General features: G+C 32.4%; 2 protein-coding genes across 2 annotated transcripts in view; both read left to right on the top strand.

Annotated features, from left to right (window-relative positions):
• Positions 1 to 5703: 5703 nt before the first annotated feature.
• Positions 5704 to 23483, top strand: part of LOC5573369 (vesicular acetylcholine transporter) — a 96882-nt gene continuing 79102 nt past the window's right edge. Inside the window, exon 1 of the mRNA XM_021857309.1 lies at positions 5704 to 5829. The gene's annotated coding sequence lies outside the window, so the exon portion shown is untranslated. The remainder of the gene's footprint in view (positions 5830 to 23483) is intronic.
• Positions 5713 to 23483, top strand: part of LOC5573378 (choline O-acetyltransferase) — a 173805-nt gene continuing 156034 nt past the window's right edge. Inside the window, exon 1 of the mRNA XM_021857310.1 lies at positions 5713 to 5829. The gene's annotated coding sequence lies outside the window, so the exon portion shown is untranslated. The remainder of the gene's footprint in view (positions 5830 to 23483) is intronic.

The following is a 23483-nucleotide window of genomic DNA, read 5'->3' as shown; positions in this document are numbered from 1 at the left end:
GGAGTATTTAATTTTTTTTCAAAATGATTCCATTTCATTACAGAGCAATACATGTATCATCGATATCTCGTCATTAATGTAGAAGCATGTTTTATTTTGATAATAAATCTTCGAGCTGTTTAGTAGAAGAAGATGAAAAAACCGAATTTAGTACTATACCATTTAATTCCACTAGAGTTTGTATCCTTTGACAGATACGCGTATTTCGACCTCATCTGTAAGGCCGTCTTCAGTGTCGTGTACTAGACTCGACTTCGTATATAACCAAAATAACACGCCTAAAAACATTGTAAAAAAATGAAAGTCATATTAAAGAACTTTAAGCGCGTCTAAAAACAGTATGAACAAACAGAAACAAATAGTTAAACGATCTTCTTATTATATTGATCTAAAAACTTTGTAGAACTTGTCTTAATATGTAGTTTAAAAACAAGTATCGTTGCAACATTTATGACCTTGTTCATTGTCGATTTGATGTTGTTTTTTTTTATGAATCCGCCCCTTATTCACACTCACACCTTGGACATGCGCTATATCAACTGCAGCGATTGACAGTAGACTGGATGTCCTGGGCACGATCCATCTTCTTCTTTATGACGTTACGTCCCCACTGGGACAGAGCCTGCTTCTCAGCTTAGAGTTCTTATGAGCACTTCCACAGTTATCAACTGAGAGCTTACAATGCCAATGACCATTTTTGTATGCGTATATCGTGTGGTAGGTACGAAGATACTTTATGCCCTAGGAAGTCGAGAAAATTTCCAACCCGAAAAGATCCTCGACCGGTGGGATTCGAACCCACGACCCTCAGCTTGGTCTTGCTGAATAGCTGCGCGTTTACCACTACGGCTATCTGGGCCCCTATCACGGAGCCCCTATATCTGGGCACGATTCATCTGACAAGCCAATTGAGCCCTACACTCAGGCAAATGAACTATCGAAATACATAGGAGCCCCTTATGAAAATTCAACACAGTAAATCGGGATGTAATTCATAACTTTCACTTATGAAACCAAAATTTGAAAACAAAAATTGTTTTCGCGGCAACCTGGAATCGATCCAAGGAATTTGCGATCGATACACTCAGGCAAATGGACTATCGAAATACATACAGTTGTGTTCAGAATAATAGTAGTGAAAGCCGATTTACATACAAAATGCTCAACTTTGCCATGCTGTAACTTTGTTTCCAAATGAGCAATCCGCTTGAAATTTTGGCAGTGAACTACAAATATACTCAATTTCATTATCACTAAATTTGAAAGTTTTCACACTACCGGCTAAAAAGTTGAACACCAGGTGAAATCGCTCAAAATAATAGTAGTTTTTCTTTTGTAAATTATTTTTCAGCAACAATTTTGTAAAACATTGCACAATGGACCGAATTGACAATTTAGCCGGAAAAAAGTGTTTTCTCTGTTCTCGTCGATTTTAGACGTTCGATGTCTTCAAAGAAGTTATTCGTAATTGAGTTTTGCATCTTTTAAAAAAAAAAGTTGTATAGTCGAGATGAGCCAGCCTCGGGCTGCAAATCTCGTTAATAAAGATAATAATAATAATAATAATAATTGTATAGGGTGGCCCTTACTTAAGTTGAAATTTTGACTCAAACTTATTTGTTTGATGAAATTTGTGGCTGCGCTCTTCTGCAAACTTTTAGAAAATGTTATTTTGAACAACTTTGTCGAAGACACTTTTGATCTAACTCTTCTTTTTAGCTAAGTAAATTGATTTTGAAAGTTTTAACGTAGGGTGGACCCAAAAAATCAGTTATTTTGATCTAACTTTTTTATTTTCAGTTTTACGTGAATATGGTCTTCAGAAGAGTTGCAGAGAAAGTGAAAATACACATTTTTGCTGAACATCGCAAGTTTGTAATTCTTGTGATTTTGAAGTTATAAGCAAATTTAAGTGAAAAACTATGAGATTTTCAGATGCCCATAACTAATGGAGTTGGTTCGATAATTTTTTTCTTTAAGTGGCATTAGAAAGGCCATACAATAGGCAAATTTTGCTGCAAAAACTGTGAGAACCTAATTTTTGTAAATTGAAAAAAAATCACTTAAAAATACACTTAAAAAATTCGAAATGCGCTTGTACCTCACAAGACTTTAAAGTTAACGGCGTGCTGTCTTCAGCAAAGTTGCAGACTTTAACTATATCTTCTCCTATGTATATCTTCAATTTTTCCATACACCACTTTTCAGAAAAAATGTGAAACAAAATATGAAAAAATTATGATACGATTCATATGTAGATCACCTTATATTTATTACTATAAAACATTAAATACTAACTTAATGTCAGTAGTCACTTTCATATACTTGCTATTATGAGTTTATTATTATTTTATTAGTACTCAGTGATATAATTCAAAATGTAAAATGGTGCAAATGTAACTTAAGAAACTTTAAATGGTTCGTCATTGTGACTGTTATTATTGTGACTGACAGGACAATAGTGTCCTGGGGTACAGAACTGTGGAAATGGTGGAATAATCTAACATTATTTAAAAAAGCCAAGGTTATCAAAAAGTGTGAAGGTTTGGAAAATTATTTATAGATTAAAAGTACAATAATATTGCTACTAATTGAATAATTTTGTGTTAACTAATAGTAAAAAGTATTATTAGTTCTATATTTTTTGTTTCACATTTCTCCATGAGGTTCGATATGAAAAAAGTAGATCTGGCTAAAACCTACAACTTTGCTGAAGGTAGCACGCCGATAACTTTTAAATCTTGTAAGTTACAGGTGAATTTTGAATTTTTTAAGTGTACAGTCAACCCTCCATGAGTCGATATTGAAGGGACCATCGACTCATGGAAATATCGAGTCATGGAACAGCAATGCTATAGAAAGCTGTATGAGGGGACCATCATAGTAACCATGAAATTTGATTTTTAGTATGGTTCCATGTGTCGATATCAAGTAATGGAACTTCGACTCATGGAGGTTTAACTGTATTTTTGTATTATATTTTCTCAATTTACAAAAAATACGTTCTCACAGTTTTTGCAGCAAAAGTTGCCTATCGTATGGCCTTTCGATTGCCACTTGTAAAATCACAAGAATTACAAAATTGCGATGTTCAGCAAAAATGTGTATTTTTACTTCCTCTGCAACTCTTCTGAAGACCATATTCACGTAAAACTGAAAAAAAAGTTAGACCAAAATAACTGATTTTTTGGGTCCACCCTAAGTTAAAACTTTCAAAATCAATTTACTTAGCTCAAATGAAGAGTTAGATCAAAAGTGTCTTCGACAAAGTTGTTCAAAATAACATTTTCTAAAAGTTTGCAGAAGAGCACAGCCACAAATTTCATCAAACAAAATACAGTATCGGACATATAAAATGCACCAAAGCCGTTTTTCCATACAAAATGGTCAACTTCAGAGAGCTATATCTCCACCGTTTCTCAATTGATTCTTTTCATTTTTTCTGTGACGAACTACAAATTTCCTCAATTTTCAAAAACTATTGTAAAAGTTGTGTGAAAACTATTGATTCAAAAGTTACATATAGGTTGAAATTTGACATAAAAAATGCACCAAGACACAAAGTGATGTAGCAGAAAATCTATGAGCCATAGCATCTTGGTGTTTTTGGGGCACTTGTTCATTGTGTGATAAGGACCAAATGCGCTGAAGACACCGAAAGGATACGGCGCAAAGTTTGTCTGATACATTACTTTTCGTCTTGGTGCATTTTTTATGTCAAAAAAATTGTTTTCGCGGCAACCTGGAATCGATCAAAGGACTTTGTGATCACCACGTGCCTACCGGCGCCTTGATGCTTATCTACATGGGCACAAAATCAAAGCACTCTTTTCACCCGACCTGACCCAGAGACCCACCGGAATTACTACGGCCACAGGAACATTCCCGAGAGCCTTTTGCCACTTCTAGAAACTAGTTATGTGTACGAGTATACAGACAAAAAAATAATCGAAATGAGCGGTGAGAATTTTAGTTATTTTTCTTTCACTCAGGCCTATACGGTTTAAAAACGGGCCAACTCAACACATTTAGCTTGGTTTTTCAAATATTTTAAATCAGAAATGAATCAAATTGTCTGCTTTTGAATATAATATGCTTAATTTGTTTAGCTTGATCACATAGATGCATGCCTTCAAAGTTTGTACGGATACTATGTGGACACATCCTGCAACTCCTTACTAATTTCTGAAGAAAATGTCTCAAAAATCGATTTTAGAATCTTTATGATTCGGGCCAGGACATTTCAGCATTAATAAAGATCCAATACGGATCCGCACACGAATTTTCTCGGCTATAGGTTCAGATGGTTCAGATAATATCTTTAGTTATGACGTGCCCCGTCGTCGTCACTTTGGGCTTTCAAAGTCACGATAGCAGAACAAATTTAAAAGACAGACAAGGCGCACATTTTCCCAACCGATAAAGGCGCCCGACAAAAAATAGAAACGACCTTCCGTGAGCTGTGTGGAAGTGCGATTTATGGTCGAAACAAAAACACAGCTTTTGCTGGGTGGTGGGGGAAACGTGCGCACTCGTGGGGATGGAATTCCTCCTCGGGAACCGTCCTACTCATCTATTATGGGAAAGAGGCTGCTTTTAATGTGTGTGATGGTATGTGGAAAATGAAACGCCATTTTTGGATTCCAGCTCTCTTCTCACAAGAAGTTTTTGGGTGGGAGTTGGGGAAACCCTTCTGTCACCAAGTCATGGGTGATGTGATGATGGGGAGATTCGAAAGTGTGGGTTGCGATGGTTCATGAGGGAAAACTTTTCTAGAAGAAAAAATGCTTGATCGATGGTAGATGGACTTTTCAGAGAAACGTTTACCGAGGGTTTATGGGACTTTTGCGATATAAAAGCTGCACCGCTCGATTCATTCGGCGGCTGGTCACCGATGGGGGTCGTTAATATTTAATGGGTTTGCCGATACTGTGACGTCACGATGGCAAGGACCAATCAGGCTGCCATGGAACAGAAGGCATGCGCACCAAACCGGCTCGTTACTGGGGGAAAAAAGGGTCGTCGGGACTATGCGGGGCACCAGTGAGAGTTTCGATTTGGTGAATTTGGCAAGGATAACGTTTGGCACTCTTTCTCTCTTGGTTGGTCCTCTCCCGATTCAGGACGATTTTGGGGGGTTAGTGAGCTCAAGAATTCCAAGCACCTGGCTAGAATGTTTTCACGTTTGCTGCGACCAGGTCGAACGGTCCTCTCGTCGTCGTGCGGCTGCAGCGTCAATTGAGGATTTTTCCTCACTCACACCACCTATTAAGCCAGAACAGAGAAAGGCTGGCAAAAAAGTGTTACAAATTGTGATTTTTTCGTTTTTGTTGAAGCAGTTTTCGGTTATCTAATAGTATTCTAGTGAAAAGTTTCAATTCAAACGTGTTAAATATCTGCCAGGAAAATTTCTGATTGAAAGTTCACACTCGGTACTAGTTTATGGTGAAAAAAAAAATCGTATAAAATCGATTTAAGAATTTTAGAATTCTGAAGTGAAAACTAGTAACTTCTGAAGCAGTGGAAGAAAAACACAATCTAAGAAGGTCTTTAATCTTGATTGGAATTCTGGAAGTGAGAAAAAGTGTTCTAAGTGGCTAACGATTCGAGACACCCGTGGATATATTCTAGGCTTTGTAAGGGCAAGCCCTCAATAAGCAGGGACAGTGGCGTCGTCATCCGAGGGAAACGGTGCGGGTGAATCATCCGCCCTGTTCTCGAAGCTAGGCAGCTCACTTTTTGGGGCCACCAATTCACCCCAAAAGGTCGTTACCAACATCCGTGGATTCCTTTCCAATCGGTTGACCGGAGTTTCCATTCCCGATACAGGTAGGTGCCGCTTTTGTCCTCAATTTGGCAGACCTACTTCCTCCTATTACAAAATCTTAAGTTACATCCTTTCCATCCATCCAAAGAAGGAGCTTCAAACCAAAGAAAGAGGTCGCCTCGTTCAACTCAATAAACGTCAACGAGTCAATTATGTAATTAGACCTAATTCAATCTTCACCACAATTTGTCTTTGTCTAAGCATTAGGAGGGAGAAATAACGTAGAAGGAGATGTAATTCAATTAAACTGACGACATTGACATATCCATTCAGAAATTTTTCGGATTTTAATTCGTCTTATAAAGACAATCGATAAATTTCAGAAAAAAAAATCGTAGGAAGGCAATTGGCCGACAATTTTAAACTGTTTGTTGACAAAATATTTAAACTATTTGAAATTTTACATAACTTTCAAAATATTTTTCCAGCTAAACCTAATGGAAAAACAAAATGGCGTCGATTTCGCCAATATTCTACCTGCCCCAATGGGCTCCCCACTAAATTCTCATACACTCTTCCATTCAACTCAACTCCTCTCCCCAATTGGTCGCGTATGTGTATGTGTTCCAAAACCACCATATTGGAATTTGAATCCAAAGAGAAACCCATCGTGGTGGGAATCGTCCACCCGAACAAATTTCTCTCATCCTCGTTCCCCCCATTTCCCCAACATTCCAGCACATGCACGCACACAGTCCCATCGCGGCGGCGACTGATTCCAGAAACAAGTCAAATGATTCTAGCACACAAGAATTGTGTGTATGACATTACATAACCAAACCACTCACCCTAACGCTGACTGCGGCGACCATATTGTCATATTAACCCCCCCCCCTCCTTCCCACTCAACTGCGTTGCGGGAAGAACAACCTTGGCCCCCTTGTCGGCCTTCGTTGAGCTCAAAGTTTTGTGAATGAACGCATCCGTGGGGCGAACGTTGATGGTCGTCATGTGAACCCCCCAAACGGAAAACATGTATCCGCTTGGGTTGGTGGAGACCCACTAGGATCGATACCGAAGGCGGTGACCCACGCGCTCTCGATTGTCACTACTAGGAGAATGTGGGGCATAACGCCCATTTTAAGGGAGAATTTAGAAGTCAGAACATTATTATTATTTTTCTTAGTGATTCGATTATCCGGAGGATTCGATTATCCGGAGTGAAAAAAGAATCGATACTCCAGATAATCGAGCCGACCTGTATTGTTATTATTTTATTCTTAAAAATGGTTTTATCAAATTGTAGAAACAGCCAATTTACATTTTTCTGGTGTCAATAAATCCAAAACTGAGTGCTTATCTGCAATTTTATTCTTATGTGGGGTAAAATATCTCCTATATAATATGCCTTCTAAGGTTAAATACACCTTCCCCTAAGGAAAAATTGCTCTAGCACAATACCAACGGGCACCCCCATTGCTTTAACCATTTTTAATCTAAACACTTTTTGTTTTGCCTCCCGCTTTTTTGCAAACTGATCAAATCAAAAATGGTCCAAACGTCTTTTAGCTCATGCATGGAACGATATAAGGCAAAAGAAAACACAGAATCAAAACAGAAAATTTTATAAGGAAACCAGTGTTTCTGCTGTTCGTAGATTGGAAGTATAAATTAAAAATGAACAATGATGGTTTGCATAAGGTATCGTTAACATTACCGGGGTGTACGGTACTTCTATTGTTTTTATGTCAAGGTGTTGTTCATTTAGTTGATAATACTTTGTACTCAACTTTCTTTTGCCTGGTAGCTTCTCAACAGAGTAGGTGGTAGAGTAAGGTGGATCAAAATTTCGACCTTAGTGGAATAATCAATACCGTAAAATCGGGTGTAATTGATCAGAAGGGTGAAATTGATCATCGTATCACACGATTTTATTTACTCCTAATGGAGCACAATTATCAATGTAACCGGCAATAAATGAACGTTGTTTGTCGTAACTGTTGTCGAATTGTGTGTTGTGAAGTTTTTTGCGTTAAAGAATGTTTATTACTATGAAAATAATGTAATATTTCAAAATCATGCACGGTACAGTATTGACAAACACCTATAAACTTCTATTTTTAAGTAAGGATTTGAACATGGTATAAACCTGAAAGTTTGTGAGGATGCTTGAGATATATCCCCAAACCAGATTTCATCACCAAAATTCGTACCAATTAGCTCATATGGTTGAAATAATTGAATTTCTGTTAGATATCATTGAATTCCTTAGGAAATTGCATACATTTAGGCGTTTTCCGCGTATTTTTTGAAATTTAACTATTCGTTATTTATATAAATATTGCATTGCTAATAATTTGACAAGCATATTCGGATTCAGGGAGCTCAAATTTATCATGTAGAGTTGTTTTGAAAACTAACAACAATGGCGTTGACAAGTGATCAATTTCACCCGAAATGGGATCCTTTGATTTTTTATTTTAGAGATATTTGTTAACACTAAAATAACGTTTGTTAGAAAATTTCAATACATAAATCAATGAGGCTCACCTTCGTACTTGTTTTCCTGTATTTAGTTGTTTGCAATTGTTAACATTATGGAAAACAGACTAGAAAAACCGTGAAAAATGATCAATTTCACCCGAAATTACGGTACTGCTAGAAAAACTTAAACCGATGAAAAGAAATACCACACAGCGAACCCTCAACATCTTATTCTTCCTGGCGTTACATTCCTACTGGGACATAATCTACCTCTCAGCCCAGTGTTCTCATGAGCAGTTCCACTGTTATCTGAGAGCTTTATTTACCATTGACCATTTTTGCATTTTTGCTAACAAATTCTTGTTTTACAAAAGTAATGTTAGTCGCAATAATCGCAATTTTCAAGTTTTATAGTTTGCATAGATATGTATTGATTTCATTTGTTTGTGATTTTATCTCATATCGCTGCACACGAGTCATATTTGTAAATTTCCATTTCCACTACAGATAATGTTCATTCTTTGTTTAATTCAGTAAAAAATCCTTCCAGTATTCTTTCTAAGAACTCACGAGGAAAATCCTTTGTGATTCTTCCACGAACTTTCCAAATATTCAACCATGTGCTTTTAAGAGATCCCTGTCAGAATTCCCACGGGGATTACTTCATGAATTATTTCCGTACTTTTTCATAGCTTTCTCCAAAATCTGCTCAACCAATTTTCACCGATTTCCTCCTGGGATTCCCACGGAACATCATTCCCGATTAGTAGTTAGTATTCAACAGATTTTTCCTGAAGTTTTGCTTTCTGATCTTACCAGAAAATTCCTCGATCAAATTCAAAAATCTTTTGAAGAATTCCGTCAGAGAAAATCTTTTAAACATTTCTCCTGGAAGATCTCTAGCGTATCTTTCCAATTGTTAGTTTAAAATATCTTCCAGTTTTTCATTATTAGTTTGTTTAGGATTTTCTGGAATAACGGAATATTTTTCCAAGAAAACGTACAAGAAATTCTAGGAGTTTCACCAAAATTGTGTGCAAGTTCACTCGCCAAGGATTATTTCCATAAATTATTCAGAGAACTCCCTAACAGTTTTCCAGCGTTGCCTTAGAAATTTTTTCATAAAGTTTTTCATCAGATTTCTTTAACAAGTCTTTCAGAAGTATCTCGAATATTATTCCAGTATTGCTTGAAAAAATCGCAACATTTCCCTGGGATGTCGTCCTAAGATTCTTCCTAAAAATTACCAAAGATTCACTTAAGTAAATTAACAGAGATTTTTTTTTAACTTTTGTAACTCATTCATTGAATTTGTGACCTTCGTGGCCGTTTGATCTGTGTTACCAAGCATTATGCCGCATCGATCCAAGAAGTGTGAGGTCTGGAAAACTTTTCGTCAGAAACGTAATCCGATTGTGCCACCGAGTGTTGCACAGTAGCTCAAAGCTGGCCAAAATTTAAAAAAATAAACAAATGAAGTTTGCCAATTCATACCAGGATATTTATTCTTGATTTCTTCAGTATTTGTATCTAACGCGTTGGCTTTATGGCCGAGCGGTAAGTGTCGTCAGGCAGTAATCACATCGTGTCATGGGATGTGGGTTCGATTCCCGCTTCAGCCATTTAAACTTTTCGTCAATGTTCGTTTTCGGAATGTTTCTCGGCTGTACCACTGGAGCATGCTTGTCCGTTGACTAGTGTCAAGTTACAGTCTGTGAAGCTAAATGGCTGAAGACGTTGTCCGTGTCTTTTTTAGCAGCTTAGAAAAAGATGGTCAACGAAACAAAAGATAAGCGATTATTCTCTTCTCCAGAGGATAATTAAAACCACTTTAAGGAAAACTAAAGTTATCAAAAAGTTCCATCAGAATCTTCTTTATAAATTATCTTTGAAATCTAACAGAATTATTTCCTTGATTTCTGGATTATTTCTGGATTCCCCCAAATTCTATCAGAAGCCTAAAGGAATTGCACAAAAACTGTTTCTAAAGAAATGTTTTAAGGTAGATCCTTGCAAATTTACTTATGAATATTCTCATAAATCACTGTCCCCTCCTGAGTCCTTTTGCTTAATGTTTCACCATTGATTACTTTACCACTATGTTAATTTCGGATGCAAAAGTATTCCTGGGGTTTTCAACAATTTTTTTTCTGAACATTCGAAGGCAAGAGAAGACACTATTCATAGATAATTCTCGTATAATCCGGGGATTTTAAGCGTAACTTCCAGATGCCATTTGTAATACATTGTGGTAATATTTCTGCAAAAATTTGGTGAACTACCGGAAATAATAAATAAATAATGTTATAGAATATTTGCGAAATTTTTTTAATGAATTCATAGAGAAATTTATAATAGAACTTTCAGTGAAATATCTCTAAAAAAGATCTGTTTAAATTAATGTTTTTTTCTGTAGGAATTGCGATGGAAAATTTTGATCCTTTGAAAAGTTTTTTTTTTAAAGTTGAATCCAGAAACATATTCCGGAATCAATTTGTGGATAAAAAGAAGATATAGAGAATGGTTGTCCTTCAGGAAGAATTCTGGATGATTATGGAGGAGACCTGGCCCTCCTGCCTTCCCTGTTTCTACTCCAATGCCCTTGAACCTTCAACATACTGGCTAAACTTTTGCTACACTAACATAAGACAAGATATTTATCCATTTGTTATTATAACAATTTTAGAATTTATTGTCTTAAACGAACTTTTGTCTCATCGATGGAACAAGAAAACAAAAAATTAAAAATACAAAATACAAAATATTGGTACTTTTATGACAGGCATACTTTACATCAGTCATAAGCTTATGCTTGCAGAAAAATACGCACTAAATTTTCATTAAAAAATTTCCTAAAACAGAGTTAATTGTGATATACTCAAAGAAATAGCAGTTTTTTTCGCAAAACTATGTGCAAACGTGAAATTTGAGTGACTTTTTTGCACGATCAAGCATATTACGCATAATATAAAAATAATATGTGGGTTTTGAGCAATTTTCAGTTTTTTCCGCGAGATAATATGTGGCTCGAACTTTTGCCCCACTCTGGGTCAAAAATAATTTCAAAGCTTTTCTGAAAAAAATAATACACCTCAAAGCATCCTCATAAGAGGCCTAGAAACGCCCTTACACAAAAATCTAATGAGATTGTATATCCATTTTGTTACGTGCAATGGAAGTTCAACCGAAAATTACAATTTTCACTTCTTAAAACAACAAATAACGATTACCTTTCCAAATACCAACCGATAAGTGAGCTCTTAACTTTAATTACAGAAAGATATTGAAATCATTCTCATTTTTTTAACTGAACACCTGAATACGTGTAAAACAAGCTTCAACCGTAGTGGCAAATTACCATACATGCTGATAGTAAAAATGAGCATTTGCAAGGTTCCAATTTGCTCGTAGGTTCGGCGTGGAATTACGTTCGTAGAATTAAAACTCAGTCTGTTTTAGCCGTAAAGGGTGAGCGTTTTGTTCCACGAATTGATTGAAGTTAAGATCTTTTAACAAGCTTAAACAAGGGAAAATCCTAATTTTTTTTGACGTTAAATACGTCTTACGGCAATATACTGGGTGTCAATTGAAAATCTAAAATGTTGCGACCGTCTCGAAATTATGTAAGATTTTGAATGGTAATAACTCAGCCATTTATCGGTAGATCTTCAATATTTTCCCACCAATCGGTCGCAAATGTATACAACATTTTACTCGAATGGAGAAAACTTTTGATTTTTGACGATAGACTGTCGAAAATTGGGAAAATTTCGACCCCTTTCTTACGCAACCAAACTCGTTCATATTGTCTTCCACGATTATTTTGGGTTGGGAAGCGCACTATAAAAGCAGACCATTTTCAGCTTATTCGCTCATTCTTCTTTTGATGTTAACTACATCTTACGGCAATATACTGGTTGTCAATTAAAAATCTAAAATGTTGCGACCGTCACGATGTTATGTTAGAGTTTGAACTAAAGGAAGGCTGCAACTATGAAAATCGACTAAAATTCAAATGCAGAAAATCACTTGGCGTAGTTAACGTCATGCGGTCGTGTCTTGTACACAACCTCCTCTGATTTTTTACATAATCGAAAGTCGGCTTTCTGTTTTGGGGTAAATTTGATAATGGGGTATAAATCGAACAAAATTGGACGAATTACGTAACCTTTATAGGGCAATGCATACCTCTAGGCGTTTAACGTTATATGGAAATTTCTGATTTAGATTACAAAAATGGTCCCAGTTTGTGAATCTGCTTTTCGCTAAGCAAAATTTAAGACCACATTCAAGTTCTATAATAACTAGGGTAAATTATGTATTTTGGACAGGTTAAGGATATGTCTAGAAACGGCGATCGATTAACTGCCTTAGATATTAATATTTTATTACGTTATGATACTTATATGCTTAATGTCTCATTGTACTTAAAGTTTTTGGGGAGAAAAGCTTACAAACTGTAGCATTAAGGCCCAAGTCAGTGGCGCGTCTGAAATGCGCGCGGGCAACTTTGATCGCAATTTTAACAAATTTGACCACTTTTTTCAAAATTCTAAACTCACTTGTCTCTTCGAAATTAAAAGGAGATTATTTCTTGTGAAGAAACCATGTTCATAAAGTTATTAGATTTAGCTGGAATGTCTTTTGAGTGGTAAATGAAATGCCGAAACATTGCTTGCTATTTCATCTGATAGAAGCTGTTTGGGGGCATATTTAGAAAATTGGAAAACATCCATCGATAGATATTTCCTCAAGGATTATTCCTGTAAAAAAATATTTCCAATAAAATTAGGCAGGAATACGGGAATGTCTTTTAAACGCGATTTAAAAATCATAATTTTTCTAATAAAATTAGCCATCAAATTGCCAACGATAGCCATGCAACGATCGATGAATCAGGCTTAGTTCATCCAAGTGGGCAAAATGAATTCTAGGAGTAATCCACGTTGCAGCTAATGGGAAACTTTCTGGTGGTTGATGAGTTTTGATGATAGAGATATTTTGTTTCTTGGATAAGTACATTTTCATGGTGAAAGTTCATAATGATACTTATTTAACTACTGGACTATCGCAAAAGTTTTAACAAGTGCGGGAACGCTAATGAAAGTGCGCGATGGCATCAAATCGAGTCAGTTACTTCAGCGGGATTATTCATCGCAGTCCAAAGAATAAATGATCTGAAGACACCACCATGATTCGAAGCTGAACTGGTAATAAAAGTGCGAGATCTTTTATTCCCAGTTCAGCAGTGAAAGAAATATACAACAACTTGATAAAACTTTTGCGCGAGTTAGAATTGATTTGACGCTTCCACACTAATTATGATTTGCATGAGGGAACAGATGTCAACAATATATAAAATTATGTTTGCTAAAACCTGATAAGGAGGTGTTGTTATGTTCCATGGTTGTTTGAAAATGATGAGTAAACTACCTATCTAACTGATGCTTTTCTGAAATAAATTTGACTGCTCCAATTGCAATATTGAAATTATATGAAAATTCGCATGCCCACCCTAGCCGTTGAAGAAATGAACCGTTACTCTTTGAACGTGGCAAAGGATGGCATTACCATGGATGGTGGGTGCGCTCGTAAGACATGCAGTTGTTTGCCCCAAGATTATTTGGTTTTCTAATATGAAAGCATACATTTTTTTATATACCAATGAATTGCTGAGAAAATTTGCAATCTATTGGTGCTAATTATAAGGCTGAAAAATAAAATTCATAGCATACTTTTTCAATTTCCATTTCATGCGCAAATGATTTCCGCTGCAACAGCGGACCGTGGGAAGTAGGAATACGAAAAACCGACCAACAAGCGATAAATGAAATGTGTTCATCTAACTGTGAGTCATTTTACTAATGATGTAGGATGGGTGATCTGTTGATATTGATATTGGTATCACGTGTTGATTACTTCGAGCCTCGAATTCTTGGATCAATTTTAATTTTATCTGCAAATGGTTCTGAACAAATCTTCTTAATTTTGTTGAAAGAAATATATTGGGGGATTAAAGTTTTCTAAATTAGTAAATAATACGTTATAAGTCATTTTTAATTTCAGAGCGGTCGGTTCTTAGCTTGCTCCTGGCGATCAACATGCTCGTGCTGTATGTATCAAGCGAGCGTGCTTGTGCGGAATGTACTAAGTACACGATGCAACTGATCTTGAATTAAATATTTCAAATTACAATTGGCATTGGAAATTCCAAGTAAATATTTGTATCTCAAGGCTTTCTAAGTGGGATGCTCGAAATTCATTGAAAATATTCTAATTGTTTGTGGCTGAGAACTTTGGACAGACAATTTGAATGTGATTATTTGGGAATTTGTTGAATATTTTCCAATTACTGGTAGATACTGAAAAAGGCTGCAATATTAAAAGATGATTGCTTAAAAAGTCTTTGATAAAGTGTACAATATTTTGAAATACATCGAGTTGAAAACAAACAAAGCTATGACAAGAACACTATTTGTATGACATGTAGGTTTATTTAAAAAAAAATCCTAATAATATTTGAGATTTTTTTGGAATAATTTGAATATTTCCAAATACCTGATGACAAATGGGCATTCCAGACAAATATTTGAATGAGATGAGGAGCTTTACCAAAATTTTGAGTAATACATTACATTCAAATGAAATAAGGGTTTCTAAAAAAAACGGTTCAATGTATAAACGAAATGAGTATTTTCTAGTAAACTCTCGAATATTTGAATGCTCTCTCGAAACATTCGCATTTTTTCAGCAATTTAGAAATACTTGTGTTTTGTGGAATTCTTTAAATTATTCTGAATATTTGATGGCGATTGAGAATTTCTGACTTATATTTGAATAAGATTAGAATATTAGAAAATTTCTGAAAAAATAGAGTATCTCGTCAGTGATATTTGCATAAAAGGAATGTTTTTAAAAGAAATTCTGAAGTATGCATGATTGAGATAAGTATTTTTTTAATGCAATTTTAAATAAGACGTCTCAATATTATATGAATATAATTAAATAAATTATTTAAACAATATATGCTCCTTTTTTAAGAATTACCGCTGGATGTTTGACTGAGATGAGAATATTTTGAATGACTCCGGAATAATTCAGTTATTTATGAAAATTTTGAATATTTCTGAATATTCGATGTTATTTGAGAACTTCTGGCAAATATTTTAATGCGATGAGGATTTTGAAAAAAAATAAGTATAACAAAATATTTAAATGAAATGAGTTTCTCGTGAATAATATTCATTTATGGTTTCTGAATGAAATTTTGATAAATGTATGAATAGGATGAGTATTTTTATTTAACTTCAATATTTAAAATATTATGGAGTTCTTTGGAAAAAATCCGAATTATCGATGGCAATATAAAATTTCTGACAAATATTTTAATGAGATGAGGATTTTTACGAAAATTCTGAGAAATATAAGAATGCGATAAGTATCTCGTAAACAACATTCGAATAACACTGAATTTCTAAAATAAATACGGTATCATGCATGAATGATACGAGTGTTTTCTAAATAACTCTCGACTATTTGAATGCTCTCTGGAATCTTCCGCATATTTTCGAATATCTGCGAATTTCAAAGATTCTGACAACTTTTTCAATAAGATAAGAATATAAGAAAATTTCTGAATAATAGGAGATAAACATCTCGAAAGTAATATTTGCATATAAAGAAGTGTTTCAAAAGAAATTCTGACGAGAATGGGATAGATATTTTCTCAATATAATTTCAAATGATATGAGTGTCAGAAAATTTCTTAATAATATATGAATAAGATGAGTATCTCATAAATGACAATTGAGTAATATGCTTTTTACAGGAATTCCGCTAAATATATGACTAAGATGAGTAATTTTTAATTACTCCGGAATACTCGAATAATTTATGAAATACTTTGATCAGTCACGAATTATCGATGCCATCATGCTAATCGAGAATTTCTGACAAATATTTTGATGAGAAGAGGATTCCAAAATATTTCTGAAAAATATATAAATGTGATGGGAATCTGTAAATGATATTAAAATTATAAAAAGGTTTCTTGAAGAAATTTTGAGAATTGTGTAAATGCGCTGAGTATTTTTTTCAGTAACTTCTAAATTCTTGAGTGTTTTGTGGAATTCTTCAAATTATTCTGAATACTTGATGGTGATTGAGAATTTCTGGCATATATTTGAATAGAATATTAGACAATTTCTGAAAAAAAATGGAGTATCTCGTCAGCGATATTTGCATAAAAGGAGTGTTTTAAAAGAAATTTTTGAAGAAAGCATGAATGAGATAATTAGAGTATTTTTATAAATCAATTCTAAAAAGACGAGGATACTAGAAAATATCCACATAATATATGAATAACATGAACATCTCGTGAATGATATTCAAACAATATAAGTGTTAAATAACTTCCGCTGAATGTGTGACTGAAATGAGAATCTTTAAATTGACTCCGCAATATTTTAGTAATTTATGGAAACTTTGAATATTTCCGAATACTCCATGCCTATTGAGTACTTCTGTTAAATATTTTAATAAGATGGGGATTCCAGATAATTTCAGAAAAAAATATATGATTGAAATTTCTCGAGAATGTTATTTATATAAGATAAGGGTTTCTTGATGAAATTCTGATGAATGTTTGAATGAGATGAGTATTTTTAATTGACTGTAATATTTAATTGAAATGTAATGATATTTGTTGAAAAATCCGATCTTGATAGCAATTGAGAATTTCTAACAAGCATTTGAATAAGATGAGGATTCCAAAATATATCTGAATTACATATATATGAAATGCGTGCCTTGTTATATGAATTAAATAATGGTTTCGTAAAGAAATCCTGAAAAATACATGAATGAGATGAGAATTTTATCAATGACTCTGGAAACTTGGGTGTTTTATGAAATTCTTTCAAGTGTTCCGAATACTTGATGCCAATTGAGAAATTCTGACATATGTTTGAATGATATTAGGATATTATAAAACTTCTATTTTATGCATAAAAGAAGTGTTTGACAAGAAGTTTTGAAGAATTCATTCATGAGATAAGTATTTTTTGTTTCATTTAATTTAAAAATAATTCTAGAAAATGTATTGATACTATATGAATACAATTAATATCTCGTGAATCATATTCGAACAAAATAAGAAGACGTGTAACTTTTTCGTAAATCTTCACATCAATTTGTCCATCTAATCCAATTGCAAATTATATGTAATGTTTAGCTTTTCGGTAGTTGTTAAACTTCCACTCGGCTGGTTAGCCGTAAACCACGATTCATAATTAAAAACAAGTAGCATATAAGTACTTTTTTTAGAATCTCCGCTAAATACGACTGAGACGAGAATCTTTTAAATGACTCCAGAATATTACAGTAATTTATGAAAACTTTGAATATTTCTAAATTTTTGATGCCAATTGAGAACTTCTGGCAAATATTTTAATGAGATGAGGATTCTAGAAAATTTTAGAAAACAAGATATATAAATGAGATCAGTTTCTCGAGAATGATACTTATATACGATAAGGGTTTCTGAATGAAATTTTGAATTGACTTAAATATTTAAAATGTTCTGGAATTCTTTAAAAAAAAATTAAAATTTCAGATGGCAATTGAAAATTTGTGACATTTAAATATTATTGAGAAATGTAAGAATAATATGAGAATTTCGTAAATTGCATTTGATTGAGATAGAATTTCTGAATTAAATAAGAACATATTCTAAATAACTCTTGAATATTTCAATGCTCTCTGGAATCTTTCGCATAGTTTTGAATATTTTCTGAATAAGACTAAGCTATTAGATAATTTCTGAAAAATAGGAGATAAGCATTTCGTAAGTAATATTTGCATACGGGAAGTGTTTTTAAAGAAAAATCTCGTAAATGACATTTGAACAATATAAGTGGTTTTTTAAAGAATTTCCGCTAAAATATATGACTGGGATGAGAATCTTTAAAATGACTCCGGAATATTTGAGTAATTTATTAAATGCTTTGAATATTTCCGAATACTCGATGCTAATTGAGTGTTTCTGACAAATATTAAATAAGATGAGGATTCAAGAAAATTTTAGAAAGCAAAAAAAATGAGTTGAGCATCTCGTGAATGATATTCATATACGATTGGTATATCTGGTTGAAATACTAATGAATGTATGAATGATTTAAGTATTTTTAAATTACTTTAATAAAAGAAACATTATGGAATTCTTTAAAAAATCGGAATTATCGATAGCAATTGAAATTTTCTGACAACTATTTGAATGAGATAAGGATTCCAAAACATTTCTGATACATAAAAAAATGAGACAGAGACGAGCCTACCAACGACTGAAAGTCTTTTAATAAAGATAGATAATGAAAGTCGAAATGAGGTTTCCACCTTATAAATTACATTTGAATTATATAATGATTTCTCATAGAAATTCTGAAAATTGTATGAATTATGAATGTTTTTCATTGACTTCGGAATACTTGAGTGTTTAGTGCAATTCATTGAATTATTCTAAATACTTGATGGCAATTGAGAAATTCATGTTTTGAATAAGATTAGGATTCTAGAAAATATCTGAAAAAATTGGAGATAAATGTGAGTGATATTTGCATAAAATAAGTGATTTCAAACAAATTCTGCAGAATGCATGAATAGGACAACTTTTACCTTAATTTAATTTCATAAAATACGGGGATACTACAAAACATTTTAAAAATATATTTATAAGATGAGTGAATGACATTTAAATAACATAAATACTTTTTTTAAAGTAATTCCGCTGAACGTATAACTGAGATTAGTAATGATTCCGCAAAATTTAAGTAAATTATTAATAACTGTGAATATTTCCAAATATGCCTGACGCCAATTGAGAACTTCTGAAAAATATTTGAATGAGATGAGGATGAAAGAAAATTTTAGAAAATTATTATTGAGATAAGTATCTCGTGAATGTTATTTGAAGAGTTTCTAAAAGAGAATATGACAAATGTATGGATGCGATTATTTTTTTAAGACTATGCAATGCTTAAAATGTTATGGAACTTTTTGAAAAATCTAAATTCTCGATGGCAATTGCGAATTTATGACAAATTTTGAATGAGTTGAGGATTCCAAATAATATTTCAATGAAATGTGTATTTTGTTAATGACATTTGAGTGATATAATTGTTACTAAACGAAATTCTAAAGAATGTATGAATGAGATGCAATATGTTTCAACGACTCCGAAATACTTGAGTATTTCATGGATTTTTTTTTTCAAATTTCGTACAATTTTTAGCAATTGAGACATTAGAACATATATTTGTATGAATAAGTATTGTCTTAATTCAATGTTATATAAGACGAGAAAGGATTTTTACGAAATTCTGAGAAATATAAGAATGCGATAAGTATCTCGTAAACAACATTCGACTTAGACAGAATTTTTAAAATGAATACGGTATCATGCATGAATGATACGAGTGTTTTCTAAATAACTCTCGACTATTTGAATGCTCTCTGGAAGCTTCCGCATAATTTCAAATACCTGGGAATTTCAAAGATTCTGACAACTTTTCAATAAGGATATAAGAAAATTTCTGAATAATAGGAGATAAACATCTCGAAAGTAATATTTGCATATAAAGAAGTGTTTCAAAAGAAATTCTGACGAGAATGAGATAGATATTTTCTCAATATAATTTCAAATGATATGAGTGTCAGAAAATGTTCTAATAATATATGAATAAGATGAGTATCTCATGAATGACAATTGAGTAATATAAATGACAATTGAGTAATATATATGCTCGAAATTCATAAATTAAATTCAAATAGTTTCCAATTATCGATGGCATGATGGCAATCGAGAATTTCTGACAAATATTTTAATGAGATGAGGATTCCAAGATATTTCTGAAAAATATATAAATATGATGGGAAACTGTAAATGATATTAAAATTATGTAAAATTTTCTTGAAGAAATTCTGAGAAATATATAAATGCACTGAGTATATTTGCAGTAACTTCGAAATACTTGAGTGTTTTGTGGAATTCTTTAAATTATTCTGAATACTTGATCGCAATTGAGCATAACTGATATTTGAATAAATGAAATGTTTTAAAATAAATTCTGAAGAATAGATAAATGAGATAAGTATTTTTTTTTTCAATTCAATTTTAAATAAGACGTCAATTGTTATGAAGGCCGGTAGTTCGGTGTGCAATGATCCGAATGGCATGAAATTGTGGTGGTGAACTAAACATAAAGTGAATTTACTACTTTTGTTGGATTTTAACATTTTTTATACACATGTCTTAAAGTTCCAGACGGTTTTAAAATGGAAATAAAAAAGTAAACAACTTAAAACAGATATATATAACAAAATCATCCCATAGTTTTTTTTTTGTGTAAGGACTGTGCCAGATTACAAACCTAATTTGGTAAAAAAAATCATATTTGTTTTCATTCCTAAGTTATAAGACCTTGTTGTTGTTTACTTTTTTATTTTCAATTTTAATCCGTCTAAATTTTTTGAGCATGTGTTTACTAATCTCAAAATCCAATGAAAATGCTAAATTCACGTTATTAGCTGCTAAATTCACGTTATAGAGCTATATACCTCCAAACATGACCATTTTGAAAATTGGCATTTGTTTACTTTTTTATTCCCAATACTGTATATCCAACATATAATGGTATCTTAAAGTCTTAGGTATCTTAAATAAATTCTGAAAAATGTATGCATGAGATGAATCATTTTTCAATGATTCCGGAATATTTGAGTGTTTTATGGAGTACTTTTAAAAATTCCGAAAACTTTAGGCTATTGAGAAATCGAACATGTATCGAAAATTTATTTCTAGTGTTCTCGTCTTATATAAAATTGAATAAAGACAATACTTATTCATACAAATATATGTTCTAATGTCTCAATTGCTAAAAATTGTACGAAATTTGAAAAAAAATCCATGAAATACTCAAGTATTTCGGAGTCGTTGAAACATATTGCATCTCATTTCGTTTAGTAACAATTATATCACTCAAATGTCATTTACAAAATACACGTTTCATTGAAATATTATTTGGAATCCTCAACTCATTCAAATATTTGTCATAAATTCGCAACTGTCATCGAGAATTTAGATTTTTCAAAAAGTTCCATAACATTTTAAGCATTGCATAGTCTTAAAAAAATAATCGCATCCATACATTTGTCATATTCTCTTTTAGAAACTCTTCAAATAACATTCACGAGATACTTATCTCAATAATAATTTTCTAAAATTTTCTTTCATCCTCATCTCATTCAAATATTTTTCAGAAGTTCTCAATTGGCGTCAGGCATATTTGGAAATATTCACAGTAATTAATAATTTACTTAAATATTGCGGAATCATTACTAATCTCAGTTATACGTTCAGTGGAATTACTTTAAAAAAAGTATTTATGTTATTTAAATGTCATTCACTCATCTTATCAATATATTATTAAAATGTTTTGTAGTATCCCCGTATTATTTGAAATTGAATTAAGGTAAAAGTTGTCCTATTCATGCATTCTGCAGAATTTGTTTTAAAACACTTATTTTATGCAAATATCACTCACACTTATCTCCAATTTTTTCAGATATTTTCTAAAATCCTAATCTTATTCAAAGCATGAATTTATCAATTGCCATCAAATAAAAAGAATAATTCAATGAATTGCACTAAACACTCAAGTATTCCGAAGTCAATGAAAAACACTCATTATTCATACAATTTTCAGAATTTCTATGAGAAATCATTATATAATTCAAATATAATTTATAAGGTGGAAACCTCATTTCGACTTTCATTATCTTTCTTTATTAAAAAGGCTTTCAGTCGTTGGTAGGCTCGTCTCTGTCTCATTTTTTTATATATTAGAAATATTTTTTTGGAATCCTTATCTCATTCAAATAGTTGTCAGAAATTTCCAATTGCTAACTATAATTCGGATTTTTCAAAGAATTTCATAATATTTCTTATATTAAAGTAATTTAAAAATACTTAAATCATTCATACATTCATTAGTATTTCAACCAGATACACCTATCGTATATGAATATCATTCACGAGATACTCAACTCATTTATTTTTTTTTCTTTCTAAAATTTTCTTGAATCCTCATCTTATTAAATATTTGTCAGAAGCTCTCAATTAGCATCGAGTATTCGGAAATATTCAAAGCATTTAATAAATTACTCAAATATTCCGGAGTCATTTTAAAGATTCTCATCCTAGTCATATATTTTAGCGGAAATTCTTTAAAAAACCACTTATATTGTTCAAATGTCATTTACGATATTTTTATCATATACATATATCAGAGACTTTCTAGTATCCTCGGTTCAATTTAATTTAAACTAAAAAAATATTTATCTAATTCATACATGCTTCAGAATTTCTTTAATAACACTTCCCGTGTGCAAATATTACTCACGAAATTCTTATTAGAAATTATCTAATGTCATAGTCTTATTCAGAAAATTTTCAAAAACTGCCCAGGTATTCAAAAATATGAAAAGATTCTCGTCTCAGTCATATTTAGCGGAAATTCTAAAAAAAAGTACTTATATTGTTTGAATATCATTCACGAGATATTAATTTTATTATAGTATCAATACATTTTCTAGATTTTTTTTAAATTAAATGAAACAAAAAATACTTATCTCATGCATGCATTCTTCAAAACTTCTTGTCAAACACTTTTTTTATGCATAACAAAGAAGTTTTATAATGTCCTAATATCATTCAAACATATGTCAGAATTTCTCAAATGGCATCAAGTATTCGAAACACTTGAAAGAATTTCATAAAACACTCAAGTATTCCAGAGTCATTGATAAAATTCTCATCTCATTCATGTATTTTTCAGGATTTCTTTAGGAAACCATTATGTAACTCAAATAACGAGACACGCATTTCATTTATATGTTATTCAGATATTGGAATCCTCATCTTATTCAAATGCTTGTTAGAAATTCTCAATTGCTATCAAGACCGGATTTTTCAACAAATTTTATTATATTTCATATATTACAGTCAATAAAAAATATTCATCTCATTCATACATTCATCAGAATTTCATCGTATATAAATAACATTCACGAGAATTTTCACTCATATTCTTCTTCTTTATGGCGTTACGTTCCCACAGAGCCTGCTTCTCAGCTTAGTGTTCTAATGAGCACTTCCACAGTTATTAACTGAGAGCTT

This window comes from Aedes aegypti, chromosome 1 (assembly GCF_002204515.2).
Source record: "Aedes aegypti strain LVP_AGWG chromosome 1, AaegL5.0 Primary Assembly, whole genome shotgun sequence".
Lineage (NCBI taxonomy): Eukaryota > Metazoa > Arthropoda > Insecta > Diptera > Culicidae > Aedes > Aedes aegypti.
This window is presented reverse-complemented; position numbering and strand designations above follow the sequence as displayed.